This window comes from Pongo abelii, chromosome 6 (genome assembly GCF_028885655.2).
Source record: "Pongo abelii isolate AG06213 chromosome 6, NHGRI_mPonAbe1-v2.0_pri, whole genome shotgun sequence".
In the NCBI taxonomy this organism is placed as follows: domain Eukaryota; kingdom Metazoa; phylum Chordata; class Mammalia; order Primates; family Hominidae; genus Pongo; species Pongo abelii.
In genome coordinates, this window is record NC_071991.2 from 29,155,817 (window position 1) to 29,171,527 (window position 15,711).

At 43.6% G+C, this 15,711-nt stretch overlaps 1 pseudogene; it reads right to left on the reverse strand.

Annotated features, from left to right (window-relative positions):
- Positions 1–15,093: 15,093 nt before the first annotated feature.
- Positions 15,094–15,203, reverse strand: LOC112134506 (small nucleolar RNA U13; annotated as a pseudogene).
- Between the last annotated feature and the right edge of the window lie 508 nt (positions 15,204–15,711).

Genomic DNA, 15,711 nt, shown 5'->3' on the forward strand with positions numbered 1-15,711 from the left:
TTGGATGTGAGCAGGGAGGGAGAGTCCATGCTTGGGCTGACTCCTGGCTTTCTTGCTGTGGCATTGAGATGTGTGCAGACGCATTCCCCCAGACAGGACACTGGAAGAGGAATGAATTGGGGGGCAAGAGCACCAGTCAGTCTTGGACAAGCTGACTAGGAGGTGCCTTTGCAAACTCTGAGTGAATCTCTGGCCTGTTTCCCAGTTCACAAATCCCTCACTTGAAACAGTTATGATAAAAATGGCAGGAAGTTAGCTCCCAGGTGTGGAGGAGCAGAAGAGAGACTCGGACGGGGGCTCTCCATTTACCCCCTACCCTCCCTGGAGCCTCTCTGAAAGATATTCACTGCAAGATGCTTTGTTTTTTGGTCTAGTTGAAGAAGGAGAAACTCAAATTTGTTCTGAAAAATAAGTATGGGGCCTTCTTAACAAGGCTATGGCATACTATCCACACTTTCCCCTCCTGCCCTGGAGGGAGTGGCTGGCCACTCACTCTAAACTTAGAGAATCAGCTGCAGCAGGAGGTAAGGAGGAGAGCCAGACCTCTGGGAACATTACTGGAGAATGAGGACTGGCAGGAGCCTCGCATAGGGAGCGAATTCTCCTGCCTCCTGTCTTGAGTCAGCCAGAGGAGCAGTTTTCAGTTCCCCCATCATGGCACACTTCTCTCTTGTGGCCTCACATGTGCTGTCCCCTCACCAGAAACAGCCTGCCCTTCCTCCTCTCCTACGTACCTTTCATCTGCATGGGTTCCTGAGCATATTTTATTCAGTGCTCAGATACCACCTCTTTCTCGAGGCCTTTTCTCATGTCTCATAGCTGAGTTCAATGTTTGTGGCAGAGACTGCTAATCGTCTACCCCATATCCATTCTCTTGTCTTTTTTTCTTGGTACAAGAACACCTACTATTTGGCTGAGCATAAAGTGCTTGGGATAAAGTCTACATTTTCCAATATCTTTTGCAGCTGGATGAGACCATTTAGCTAAGCTCTGGCTAGTAATATGAAAGTGGAAATGTTTGCAGCTTCTGGGATATGATTTTATAGGCAGAAGACATGCCTTTCTTCTTCTTCCTCTATATGAATATCATGGCTGATCCTTTTTTTTCTTCTTTTTTGTTTTTGCTTTGTTTTGAGACAGGTTCTCACTCTGTCGCCCAGGCTGGAGTGCAGTGGCGCCATCTCGGCTTACTGCAACCTTTGCCTCCCGGGTTCAAGTGACCCTCTTGCCTCAGCTTCCTGAGTAGCTGGGATTACAGGCACATGCCACCACACCTGGCTAATTTTGTGTATTTTTAGTAGAGATGGGTTTCTCCGTGTTAGCCAGGATGATCTTGATCTCCTGACCTCATGATCCACCTGCCTTGGCCTCCCAAAGTGCTGGGATTATAGGCTTAAGCCACCATGCCTGGCTGATGGTTGATTCTTTAGTCACCAGCTTGGACTAGGAAGACACACACCACACCCTAGGGATGGTGAAGCTTTGCACTAGAAAGAGATTGGATTCATTTCCTCTTTTTTTTTTTTTTTTTTTTTTTCTGAGACAGAATCTTGCTCTGTTGCCCAGGCTGGAGTGCAGTGGCATGATCTTGGTTCACTGCAACCTCTGCCTCCCGGGTTCAAGCAATTCTCTTGCCTCAGCCTCCTGAGTAGCTGGGACTACGGGTACATGCCACCACGCCCCAATAATGTTTTTTTTTTTTTTTGGTAGAGATGGGATTTCACCATGTTGGCCAGGCTAGTCTCGAACTCCTGGCCTCAAGCGATCCACCTGCCTCGGCCTCCCAAAGTGCTGAAATTACAGGCATGAGCCACCATGCCTGGCCTGGATTCATGTTCTAATGACTTTATGGAGCTACCAGGTATTTTACACTACCTCTTGCTTTCGTTTGTGTAAAAGAGAAATAAACTCTCATCCTGTGGAAGGCACTGATATTTTGGTTACATGCAGCAAAACCTAATCCAGATTTACAGTGTTCCTGCCATGTGTTTATTGCTATGAAAACACTTACACCCTGCATTACCAGTTACTTATATGAGTGAAAAAAAAGTCTGTTCTGCAAGAGTTTACACTCTTCTTCTTATGCAGATAGCTCCAAAGATGTCCTCACCTAACATAATTCATATCAGCAAGTGTTCAGTGAGGAACCAGAAAGCCAGTTATCCAAAGGCAGTGCTGTGGAACCACTTCACATGTTGCTTTCTGGTCTCAGGCTTGATAGTCACCAGGCAATGCCATGGTTAGGATTGTGCCCATTTCTCCTCCAGTGCAATTTCTGTCTCATGGATGGAATAGTCAGTTCATAGCACCAATAAACCCACAGAAAACAAGAAGGCAAAAAAAGCATGTACAATAACTGTCTTAAAACTAGTATCTCCATTGACACGTCCTGTGTTGTAGTATTAAACCAAAAGTAATTTTTAAAACTCTGATGGTTTGGCATTTGGAATATTGAAAGCAATCTGCAAAATTCCGATAGTCCATTTGTGTCTCCATCATTAGCTGAAGAAGCAGATGGTCAGGATGAATTTCAGTAGGATCAGAGGAGTGAGTGTATCCGGTGGATCGGCTCACTCCTAGCACCATTAGTGAGGTTTGTGATACACCCTTTAACAGACTCTGCCAATGAATCTGTGCTGATTAATTCACTTTTTCCCCCAGAACCTTTCCGAGATCAAGTACTGTGTATGATGGTGTTTTATACTTTTATACCAAGCGTTTCTGCCTTAATTGACTCATCTGTAATTGATAGTCTTCAAGTATGAACCAAAATAATAATGACCAAGAGACAGAAATACATAACCTGGACAATATCCTAAAAGTCAGAAAGTTAAAAAAATTTAAACATTATCAATAGAATACTGTCCAAATGTCTGGACAAATCTAATAAGTCTTATAGGGTTGAGATTCCAGTTATGCTGGATTTTTGAACTTCAATTGGCCTGTTGGCCAGGCTGGTCTCAAATGCCTGACCTCAAGTGATCCACCTGCCTCAGCCTCCCAAAGTGCTGGGATTACAGGTATAAGCCACAGCACCCTGCCAGCGCTGAAGATTAAATGTGGTCGTGTATATAAAGCACATAGCTGCTATCAATAGGTTTTAGCTATTATCATGCAGTGGGCTTTAACTCCCTAAAGAGGGACTCCATTTTTTAAAAATCACATTGTATTCCTAGTACCTGCCATAGTGCCTGGCACATAATAAGCATCCCCAAAATGTTTGATCAGTGTTAACTGAAAGTATGAGAAGGACCTTGAATGCAAAGAGTTCTTGCTGGGATCTTCCTTTAAGTACAATGCTTTTCTCCTAAACATAACCCTTCCCTTAGGAGGCTACACGGGGCTGGGCACGGTGGCTCATGCCTGTAATCCGAGCACTTTGGGAGGCTGACATGGGAGGATCGCTTAAGCCCAGGAGTTGGAGACCAGCTTGAGAAACATGGGGAAACCCTGTTCCTACAAAAAATACAAAAATTAGCCTGGCACGGTGGTATGTAACTATAGTCCCAGCTACTCGAGAGGCTGAGATAGGAGGGTTGCCTAAGCCCAGGGAGGTTGAGGCTGCAGTGAGCTGTGATTGCACTATTGTACTCCAGCCTGGGCAACAGAGTGAGACCCTGCCTCAAAAAGAAAAGGAAAAAGGAAAATTAAAAAGAAGCAGAAGAAGAAGCCCACACTGGAAAGAATCCCAGCCCAGAGTTTATGTGAAAAGGAGATCCCTGACACATTGGTCCTGTGATTCCCGGAGCCTGCTGGGCAAAAGGTTGTTAACCAGAGTAATTTATGCACAATCAGTGGCAGAGGAGAAAGAAGGTTTCATACAGCTTAAAAAAGAGAAGTCATTTAATTTGGGCTCCTGCAGTATTATTATTTAGACTCTCATTTATTTTACATCACTTCTCTGATGACTGTACATGAATAAATATTGACAAGTTGAATGATCTGATTCCTGCACTAGAGGGTAAACTGGCATAATCCCTTGTAGACGTACTCCAGGGAGTGAGGCTACTTTGTGGAGTTCTTGCCAGTAGCCCTAAGCAAGGGATTCTTTCTTGTTCTAAGCTGTGGCATATGATTGTGGTTTTGGAGCTGGAAAAGGAGAATAAGATGGAATATTACATAGCAAATTAGCTGGTCATTTCGATTGTTGAACATTTTTCTTTCAAGAAGAGTTATTATTACAGCCTCTGCTGGCCTAACACAGTGAAAGTGCAGGCTGGGTGCAGTGGCTCATGCCTATAATCCCAGCACTTTGGGAGCCTGAGGTGGACAGATTGCTCGGCCTCCTCCCTACTGCCCTCTGATGTGCTCACTCTAGAAGTGGAAGGAGAGAGGCCCTGGGCAGTGAGTCCACCAGACACTCCCAGGCTCAGCAGAATAACCTCTTGAAGACAGAGACAAGAATGAGTGAAAGAAATGTAACTAGGAAAAGTCAAAAGGAGATGATAGGCTTTTGAGATATTTGGAGCGAGTTTTATTCCCTTTCTTTGGATTTGGGGGAAATTATATCCCACAGGCTGACAAGGAGAAAGAGGGAGAGTGGAAGTTTTGTCTTCATTCCCCCATTTGTCTCTCCAACCTTGAACTTGCACAGGAGCTATGCAGGGGCAGGTGACGAGGGTGTCAGCCGAAAAGGATCTGTGCCATCAGCACCATTAGAAAGAAACCAGGCTGGGCACAGTGGCTTATGCCTGTAATCTTAGAACTTTAGGAGGCTGAAGGGGGATGGATCACTTGAGCCCAGGAGTTCGAGTAGCCTGGGCAACATAGGAAGACCCTGTCTCTACAAAAATATTAAAAATTAGCCAGTCACGATGACACACAACTGTAGTCCCAGCTACTTGGGAGGCTGAGGTGAGAGGACAGCTTGAGCCAGGAGGCTACCGTGAACTACTATTGTGCCATTGTCTGGGCAACAGAGTGAGACCTCATCTCTAAAAATAAAAAATAAGAAATAGATTCAGCCAGGAGGAGCCAAGATGGCCGAATAGGAACAGCTCCTTTACAGCTCCCAGTGTGAGCAACACAGAAGACGGGTGATTTTTGCATTTCCAACTGAGGTACCGGGTTCATCTCACTGGGGAGTGCCAGATAGTAGGTGCAGGACAGTGGGTGCAGCGCACCGTGCACGAGCTGAAGCAGGGCGAGGCATTGCCTCACTCAGGAAGCACAAGGGGTCAGGGAATTCCCTTTCCTGGTCAAAGAAAGGGGTGACAGATGGCACCTGGAAAATCAGGTCACTCCCACCCTAATACTGCGCTTTTACAATGGGCTTAAAAAAACGGCACACCAGGAGATTGTATCCTGCACCTGGCTCAGAGGGTCCCACGCCCACGGAGTCTCGCTCATTGCTAGCACAGCAGTCAGAGATCAAACTGCAAGGCGGCAGTGAGGCTGGGGGAGGAGTGCCCACCACTTACCCACAAAGGGAAGCCCATCAGACTAACAGCAGATCTCTTGGCAGAAACTCTACAAGCCAGAAGAGAGTGGAGGCCAATATTCAACATTCTTAAAGAAAAGAATTTTCAACCCAGAATTTCATATCCATCCAAACTAAGCTTCATAAGTGAAGGAGAAATAAAATACTTTACAGACAAGCAAATGCTGAGAGATTTTGTCACCACCAGGCCTGCCCTAAAAGAGCTCCTGAAGGAAGCACTAAACATGGAAAGGAACAACCGGTACCAGCCACTGCAAAAACATGCCAAATTGGAAAGACCATCAAGGCTAGCAAGAAACTGCATCAACTAATGAGCAAAATAACCAGCTAACATCATAGTGACAGGATCAAATTCACACATAACAATATTAACCTTAAATGTAAATGGACTAAATGCTCCAATTAAAAGACACAGACTGGCAAATTGGATAAAGAGTCATGTGCTGTATTCAGGAAACCCATCTCACGTGCAGAGACACACATAGGCTCAAAATAAAGGGATGGAGGAAGATCTACCAAGCAAATGGAAAACAAAAAAAGGCAGGGGTTGCAATGCTAGTCTCTGATAAAACAGACTTTAAACCAACAAAGATCAAAAGAGACAAAGAAGGCCATTACATAATGGTAAAGGGATCAATTCAACAAGAAGAGCTAACTATCCTAAATATATATGCACCCAATACAGGAGAACCCAGATTCATAAAGCAAGTCCTTAGTGACCTACAAAGAGACTTAGACTCCCACACAATAATAATGGGAGACTTTAACACCCCACTGTCAACATTAGACAGATCAACGAGACAGAAAGTTAACAAGGATACCCAGGAATTGAACTCAGCTCTGCACCAAGCAGACCTAATAGACATCTACAGAACTCTCCAGCCCAAATCAATAGAATGTACATTCTTTTCAGCACCACACCACACCTACTCCAAAATTGACCACATAGTTGGAAGTAAAGCACTCCTCAGCAAATGTAAACGAACAGAAATTATAACAAACTGCCTCTCAGACCACAGTGCAATCAAACTAGAACTCAGGATTAAGAAACTCACTCAAAACCGCTCAACTACATGGAAACTGAACAACCTGCTCCTGAATGACTACTGGGTAAATAATTAAATGAAGGCAGAAATAAAGATGTTCTTTGAAACCAATGAGAACAAAGACCCAACATACCAGAATCTCTGGGACACATTCAAACCACTGTGTAGAGGGAAATTTATGGCACTAAATGCCCACAAGAGAAAGCAGGAAAGATCTAAAATTGACACCATAATATCACAATTAAAGGAACTAGAAAAGCAAGAGCAAACACATTCAAAAGCTAGCAGAAGGCAAGAAATAACTAAGATCAGAGCAGAACTGAAGGAAATAGAGACACAAAAAACTCTTCAAAAAATTAATGAATCCAGGAGCTGGTTTTTTGAAAGGATCAACAAAATTGATAGACCGCTAGCAAGACTAATAAAGAAGAAAAGAGGGAAGAATCAAATAGATGCAATAAAAAATGATAAAGGGGATATCACCACCAATCCCACAAAAATACAAACTACCATCAGAGAATACTATAAGCACCTCTACGCAAATAAACTAGAAAATCTAGAAGAAATGGATAAATTCCTCAACACATACAACCTCCTAAGACTAAACCAGGAAGAAGTTGAATCTCTGAATAGACCAATAACAGGCTCTGAAATTGAGGCAATAATCAATAGCTTACCAACCAAAAAAAGTGCAGGACCAGATGGATTCACAGCCGAATGCTACCAGTGGTACAAAGAGGAGCTGGTACCATTCCTTCTGAAACTATTCCAATCAATAGAAAAAGAGGGACTCCTCCCTAACTCATTTTATGAGGCCAGCATCATCCTGATACCAAAGCCTGGCAGAGACACAACAAAAAAAGAGAATTTTAGACCAATATCCTTGATGAACATCGATGCAAAAATCCTCAATAAAATACTGGCAAACCGAATCCAGCAGCACATCAAAAAGCTTATCCACCATGATCAAGTGGGCTTCATCCCTGGGATGCAAGGCTGGTTCAACATATGCAAATCAGTAAGTGTAATCCAGCATATAAACAGAACCACAGACAAAAACCACATGATTATCTCAATAGATGCAGAAAAGGCCTTTGACAAAATTCAACAACCCTTCATGATAAAAACTCTCAATAAATTAGGTATTGATGGGATGTATCTCAAAATAATAAGAGCTGTCTATGACAAACCCACAGCCAATATCATACTGAATGGGCAAAAACTGGAAGAATTCCCTTTGAAAATGGGCCCAAGAGAGGGATGCCCTCTCTCACCATTCCTATTCAACGTAGTGTTAGAAGTTCTGGCCAGGGCAAGCAGGCAGGAGAAGGAAATAAAGGGTATTCAATTAGGAAAAGATGAAGTCAAATTGTCTCTGTTTGCAGATGACATGATTGTATATCTAGAAAACCCCATCATCTCAGCCCAAAATCTCCTTAAACTGATAAGCAACTTCAGCAAAGTCTCAGGATACAAAATCAATGTGCAAAAATCACAAGCATTCCTATACACCAATAACAGACGAACAGAGAGCCAAATCATGAGTGAACTCCCATTCACAGTTGCTTCAAAGAGAATAAAATACCTAGGAATCCAACTTACAAGGGATGTGAAGGACCTCTTCAAGGAGAACTACAAACCACTGCTCAATGAAATATAAGAGGATACAAACAAATGGAAGAACATTCCATGCTCATGGGTAGGAAGAATCAATATCGTGAAAATGGCCATACTGCCCAAGGTAATTTATAGATTCAATGCCATCCCCATCAAGCTACCAATGACTTTCTTCACAGAATTGGAAAAAACTACTTTAAAGTTCATATGGAACCAAAAAAAAGCCCACATCGCCAAGTCAATCCTAAGCCAAAAGAACAAAGCTGGAGGCATCACACTACCTGACTTCAAACTATACTACAAGGCTACGGTAATCAAAACAGCATGGTACAGGTACCAAAACAGAGATATAGACCAATGGAACAGAACAGAGCCCTCAGAAATAATGCCACATATCTACAACTATCTGATCTTCTACAAACCTGAGAAAAACAAGCAATGGGGAAAGGATTCCCTATTTAATAAATGGTGCTGGGAAAACTGGCTAGCCATATGGAGAAAGCTGAAACTGGATCCCTTCCTTACACCTTATACAAAAATTAATTCAAGATGGATTAAAGACCTAAATGTTAGACCTAAAACCATAAAAACCCTAGAAGAAAACCTAGGCAATACCATTCAGGACATAGGCATGGGCAAGGACTTCATGTCTAAAACACCAAAAGCAATGGCAACAAAAGCCAAAATTGACAAATGGGATCTAACTGAACTAAAGAGCTTCTGCACAGCAAAAGAAACTACCATCAGAGTGAACAGGCAACCTACAGAATGGGAGAAAATTTTTGCAACCTACTCATCTGACGAAGGGCTAATATCCAGAATCTACAATGAACTCAAATAAATTTACAAGAAAAAAATAAACAACCCCATCAAAAAGTGGGCAAAGGAGATGAACAGACACTTCTCAAAAGAAGACATTTATGCAGCCAAAAAACACATGAAAAAATGCTCATCATCACTGGCCATCAGAGAAATGTAAATCAAAACCACAATGAGATATCATCTCACACCAGTTAGAATGGCAATCATTAAAAAGTCAGGAAACAACAGGTGCTGGAGAGGATGTGGAGAAGTAGGAACACTTTTACACTGTTGGTGGGCTGTAAACTAGTTCAACCATTGTGGAAGTCAGTGTGGCGATTCCTCAAGGATCTAGAACTATAAATACCATTTGACCTAGCCATCCTATTACTGGGTATATACCCAAAGGATTATAAAACATGCTGCTATAAAGACACATGCACACATATGTTTATAGTGGCACTATTCACAATAGCAAAGACTTGGAACCAACCTAAATGTCCAACAACGATAGACTGGATTAAGAAAATGTGGCACAGATACACCATGGAATACTATGCAGCCATAAAAAATGATGAGTTCATGTCCTTTGTAGGGACATGTATGAAGCTGGAAACCATCATTCTCAGCAAACTATCGCAAGGTTAAAAAACTAAACACCGCATGTTCTCACTCATAGGTGGGAATTGAACAATGAGAACCCATGGACACAGGAAGGGGAACATCACACACCGGGGACTGTGGTGGAGTGGGGGGAGGAGGGAGGGATAGCATTAGGAGATATACCTAATGCTAAATGACGAGTTAATGGGTGCAGCACACCAACATGGCACATGTATACATATGTAACAAACCTGCACATTGTGCACATGTATCCTAAAACTTAAAGTATAATAATAATAAAATAAAATAAAAGAAGTACATTCAATGATTGGAAGTACTCACATTATTCTTACCCCTAATTCTATTTGTTCGAAATTGAATGGAAGGCATTGACATAAATGTTATTGTTGGTATCCATATTTGAATAAAAATAAATTTAGAAGCATAAAAAAAATAAGAAACAGGCCAGGTGGCCTATTTCAAATACGGTGGCTCATGCCTGTAATCCCAGCACTTTGGGAGGTCGAAGAAGGTAGATCACCTGAGGTCTGGAGTTCGAGACCAGCCTGGCCAACAAGGCAAAACCCTATCTCTACTAAAAATACAAAAATTATCCAGGTGTGGTGGTGCACGCCTGTAACCCCAGCTACTCTGGATGCTGAGGAACAAGAATCGCTTGAAACCATAAAAATAAAAATAAAAAATAAGATAAATAAGGCATCAACCATCCAGCCATTTCTGCATTTTTGGGTGAGTCCACAAAAAGAAAGAAAGAAAGAAAGAAAGAAACCAGATTTGCTATATTAGTATGAAGCTACACTCACCTTTGATTAGCTGAAAGCTTCTCTAAGATTGTGGTTAGCAAAAGCCAAAAGCTTCCTAGAGGTAAGATTGAGAAGGTTTTTGTTGAGGCTGTTTTGTTGGCTGTGTGTCAGCTCTTGGGGGTAATTTGCATAAATCTTGTCAGAGTGTATTTTCAAGGTGTGAAACACTAAATTTTCAATATTTAAGATAGGAACCTTGGTCAACCTGACATCTGCCTGCCAAGGCTTTACCATGCACTACCTCCCAAAAGCCAATCAGCCAGTTGTGAGGTTAAAGTTATAGGAGGCAGCTGAGTCTACAGACAGCCTGAGCAACCTGCGATAAGAGAGGTGGGAGTGGGATGTCAGGACCCAGTGGATGGAGAGGTACGATCCAAGGAGTATGGCTAATAGTAGAGTCAGTGGTTTGGAGTGAGCAGACCAAGAGTGAATGTGTTTCCTCGTCTTTAAAATGGAGTTAATGAGAGTACCAGTCCAAAAAGGCAGTTGCGGTAATTGAATGAGTTAATGCATGTAGCACGTTCAGCACACTGGTTGACTCATAATGTATTCTCAGCCAATGTGAGCTGTGTTCATCCTCACCACCATTATTATCACCATCTTCATCACCATCATCCTGACTCTTCCACTTACCAGGGTTGTGACCTGGGGCAAGTTGTGTAACATTTCTAAACCTTGGATTCCTCATCTTTACATTAAAGAAAAAACATAACTATCTTCAAGAATATAGTGAGGATGAAATGAAATGAGGCACATAAAGCATCTAACATGATGCTTGGCAAATAGTCAGCGCTTGTTGAGTGGGTGTTATTTCCTGTTGGTTTCCACGGCTTTCCTTTATTGGTTGGTGGTCAAAACAGGTATTTTGGAAGAAAGAATACCAAAGGAAGGAAGACGTCAAAGTCCCCCCGATGGGAAAAGTTTACTCAGTGGAAGAGACTCTCAAGTTTTTGATGAGAGTTTTTATTTTCGTGTTTTATGTGGTTCCATCGGTCATCTCCCTAAGATCTCAGATGTCCTTGAGTTTACAGTCCCACACATTAAGTAGCTTTCATTACTGAAGAAATCAGAGAGGATTGAAGATTTGGGGACATGGATGTGGGGTTGTCAAATTTAGCAATAAAAATACAGGTGTGCAACATTTTATCTGGCTAGCATACATGGATGCCAATTTATCTTCTTGTAAACTCAAGCTAGGATTGACTCGTTTTGTGACTTTGTGTGATTTACAATATCCACATTCAACGGCTTCTCAGTGAGAGAGGGAGATGCTGCAGAACGCAGGCTCAGCCCAGTGCGGTGGCTCACGCCTGTAATCCCATCACTTTGGGAGGCTGAGGCGGGTGGATCATGAGGTCAGGAGTTCAAGACCAGCCTGGCAAAGATGGTGAAACCCTGTGTCTACTAAAAATACAAAAATTAGCTGGACGCTAATTATTGTATACAAAATACAATACAAAAATTACAGTACAATACAAATTGTAATTTGTATTGTATACAAAATACAATACAAAAATTACAAAAATTAGCTGGGCACCTGTAATCCCAGCTACTCAGGAGGCTGAGGCAGGAGAATTGCTTGAACCTGGGAGGCAGAGGTTGCAATGAGCCGAGATCACACCTCTGCACTCTAGCCTGGGCGACAGACCAAGACTCTGTCTCAAAAAAAAAGAACGTAGGCTCAACTTCTCAGGGAGACAGTTGTCAAGGGCATCTTCTCCCATGAGTCATGTTGGGTCTAAGTGTTATAGAAGCAAAATGGATCCTGGAGGTTAGGTTCTAGTAAGGAGGCCCTGGGTTAACTTCCTCAAGGCTTCTCTTCATTATTATTTCCTGTTACTATCAATAGAGCACTCCTCATTGTCCCCGACCCCCTGCCATCCCCTTACACCTTCCTTAGCCCTACAATGCCCCTTCTCTCACTAGTGGAAACACCGCACAGTCTCCACAGCCTAAGGGATGGGGGAAACACGGCTTCCTAAGGATGATATTATGAGAACCCAACACAAACCAGGCCTCCTGGGCTCCACTTTGTTCAACTCATAATATTCAGATGTTATATCGTTTCTCTTTCCGAAATCCAATGGCATTTCCTAGTGGCTTTGCTTTTGAAATGAAAATGCAGATAGCAGAGCAAAGTATCAAATTAATGACCTTTATCTCAAAACCTGTGTTTTTTGGTAACAAGAGGAGCAGACTTCAGAGAAAGATCAAGTTATGAACTCTCTGTGACATCTCACTCACTGTCCTACCCTGAAACCTTTTTTTTCTGCAGAGTAGGTCTCAAGGTAAGGTGCTCCGCGCGCGCGCGCGCGCGCGTGTGTGTGTGTGTGCCCCCCTCTGGAATTTTCATGTACAATCTTTATGTCATTACTGGCTGAGATCATATGGAGTCACCCTTCATTGCAGTTTTAGATCCTGGTTGCTAAGGTTGGGTAGGTGAGGCTTGATATCTTCCCTGGTTTCAGAGCATACATGTCTCCCTCCCAGCCTGGGTCAGGGGATAGAAGAGACTGCGGCAGCACATCTCACCCCGAGACAGCATGCCCAGCTCCTAAGCCCCTCCCAATCCCTTCCCACTCTGAACTCATGGCCTGCAGAGCTCCTGGGTGGGCCCACACTATCTGAGAGGGGCCAGAAGGCTTTGGAGTGATGCAGTTTGTCTGCCTGCCTCTCAGCATGACTGACAGCACCTGAACCATGAATGCAGAGATAAAATGAGCGGTGGCCCTTCTCCAAGCCCTTGGTCCTCCTCCAAGCCCTTGGTCCTCCTTTTACTGATACTCTTTGCCTTCCAGCCTGGGGTTCAGGAAAGATTTTTTATTTTTTTTATATATATATTTTTTTCTGAGACAGTCTCTCACTGTGTCTCTCAGGCTGGAGTGCAGTGGCATGATCTCGGCTCACTGCAACTTCTGCCTCCCAGGTTCAAGCAATTCTCCCTGCCTCAGCCTCCTGAGTAGCTGGGATTACAGGCACCTGCCACCATGCCCGGGTAATTTTTGTATTTTTTAGTAGAGATGGGGTTTTGCCATGTTGGCCAGGCTGGTCTTGAACTCCTGACCTCAGGTGATCTTCCTGCCTCAGCCTCCCAAAGTGCTGGGATTGCAGGCGTGAGCCATGGCACCTGGCCAAAAGGTTATTTTTGACCTGATAAGAGATACTAAAGATTCCTGTGGATATGCTCTGCCTTTAAAGATCCTCCCCCTTTGTCCTCATCCCTGACAGGGCAGAAAGCTTCGAGAAACTCAGGGGCCTTAGCTTCATGTCAGGAGCTGGCCGAAGGGCACTAAGAGTGAAGGGACCATGGTCTACTGAGCTTCTCCCAAAGACCCTGTTTAGCAGAGGAGGAGGAGGGACAAGTGACCTCTAGAAGTTATGAAATCCATCCCCTACTTTCTGGCAGCACTGACAATCAATAAACAGTTCCCTCTCCAAGATGATTTCCATTGGAATTAGAACCTGGAATTTCCTCAAGTTGTAATAGACAATTTGAATTCCTGAACCTGGAATTTCCTCAAATCATCGTGGAGAGGGCCTTTAAAGATTACAAATTAGAAATGAACTGTTTGACATTCTCCTCACTTTTTCTGGATAATGCATAGGACTCCAGAATTCTCTGCCCAAATATCCCCAAGCTTGTCTCCAGACCCAGTGCTGACATTTTCAAGGTCAGTTCTTCTAAGGGTGACCCAGATGCTGGTGTGTATACCCCAACCTTAAGGGATCAACAAGGAGTGAGTGTTATGAGGAAGTTGGATATATGGGCTGAGTAGTCCATATGGGAATGCAAGAGATCTATGCTGATGCAAGAAGGGCTGGAGTCAGGAGTGGGAAGAAGAAAGGATGCAGGATGAGGGCCAAAGCTGGGGGCTGGCTCTTCCCATGCCGCCATGTTTCAGCAAGAGATTCTAAGACATCTAAGAATTTAAAATTCCAACTTGGACTTCCAGGTTGTTCTGAAGGTATTTTTGTTAAGGTAGGAGACAGAACATGTTGTATTGAATGATTTGTGAGTTTTATTTATAACTTTAAAATATTTAGACATCTGGTTTTTAGGCCGCCATTTGTGCTGTTGTCAAGGCCTGCAATACCCCATGACCTACCCTGCTACCTTCTGGGAGAGAAACCTTCACAGTCCAAATGGCTCAGAGCATGGTCCAGCTGAAACCACATGCTGTACCACCTCACATCTGTCCCACTCTGCCCTATTTTGGCCCCTAAGAGTGGTTAGATATTACAGGGCACATCCTATGGCCATGTGTTTTGCACAAGCCCTATACTAGTTTTCTGGTCGTACTGAGGGCATTAAATCAAATATAAGAGTTTTGCCCAGCTTTCAGGTACCATTAAGCTTAAAGTCATTGAACTATGGGCCTTGAAGGCTTGCCTGAAAAAGATGAGGTGGTTGAACGGGTGCGGTGGCTCACGCCTATAATCCCAGCACTTTGGGAAGCCGAGGTGGGTGGATCACCTGAGGTCAGGAGTTTGAGACCAGCCTGGCCAACATGGCAAAACCCTGTCTCTACTAAGAATACAAAAAAATTAGCCAGGCATTGTGGCACATGCCTGTAGTCCCAGCTACTCAGGAGGCTGAGGTGGGAGAATCGCTTGAACCCAGGAGGCAGAGACTGCAGTGAGCAGAGATGGCACCACTGCACTCCAGCCTGGATGACAGAGCAAGACTCCATCTCAAAAAAAAAAAAAAAAAATGATGTGGTTGAAATTTGTCTGACAATCCAACTTTCTTTTATTTTTTCCACGTCAGATGGGCAATGGGCCAACATCGTAACAAAGTTTGAGGGAGGCCCACCCATCTCTCACACATGAGCATGAAATCACAGTCATCACACTTATGAACTACGAAAGGATCACCGACTCTCTTTTCAAGGAGTGGCATGCGCCAGTGAAGGGAAGAAGGGAGCAATGTCAGGCTCAAGGGGCCACTTAATGCAGTTTGGGGAAGAAGAAGGGCATGCAGCAGCCGCTGAGAAGAACTTGGAGGGATGAGCAGAAGTGCTCACAGGTATCCTTAGGGAAATTTTGCCATATGTTATGAGGAGCTTGTCTCGCTTTCTCAAAGAAAAGTCAGTAAATGCTACCTTACTCAAGATGGCTGATGGAGTTGGATTTGTTCATTTGTTTTGGAAGAGGGTGACCAGGGGATGGAAGGAAGTGCTGAGTCTGGCCCAAAGCTGATCTTGGGGTGACAACAGGAGCTGCAGAAGAGCCCACGTGCATTCAGGCTAACTAAATAAATGGAATGTTGGACACTCATTTCTCTTTCTCCAGAGCTGACCATGTAAAGGCTTCAAAGTAGATGCCCAAGTATCTGAAAATGAAACAGGGGCAGCAGCAGCAGGCTTACTTAGGCCTTCCT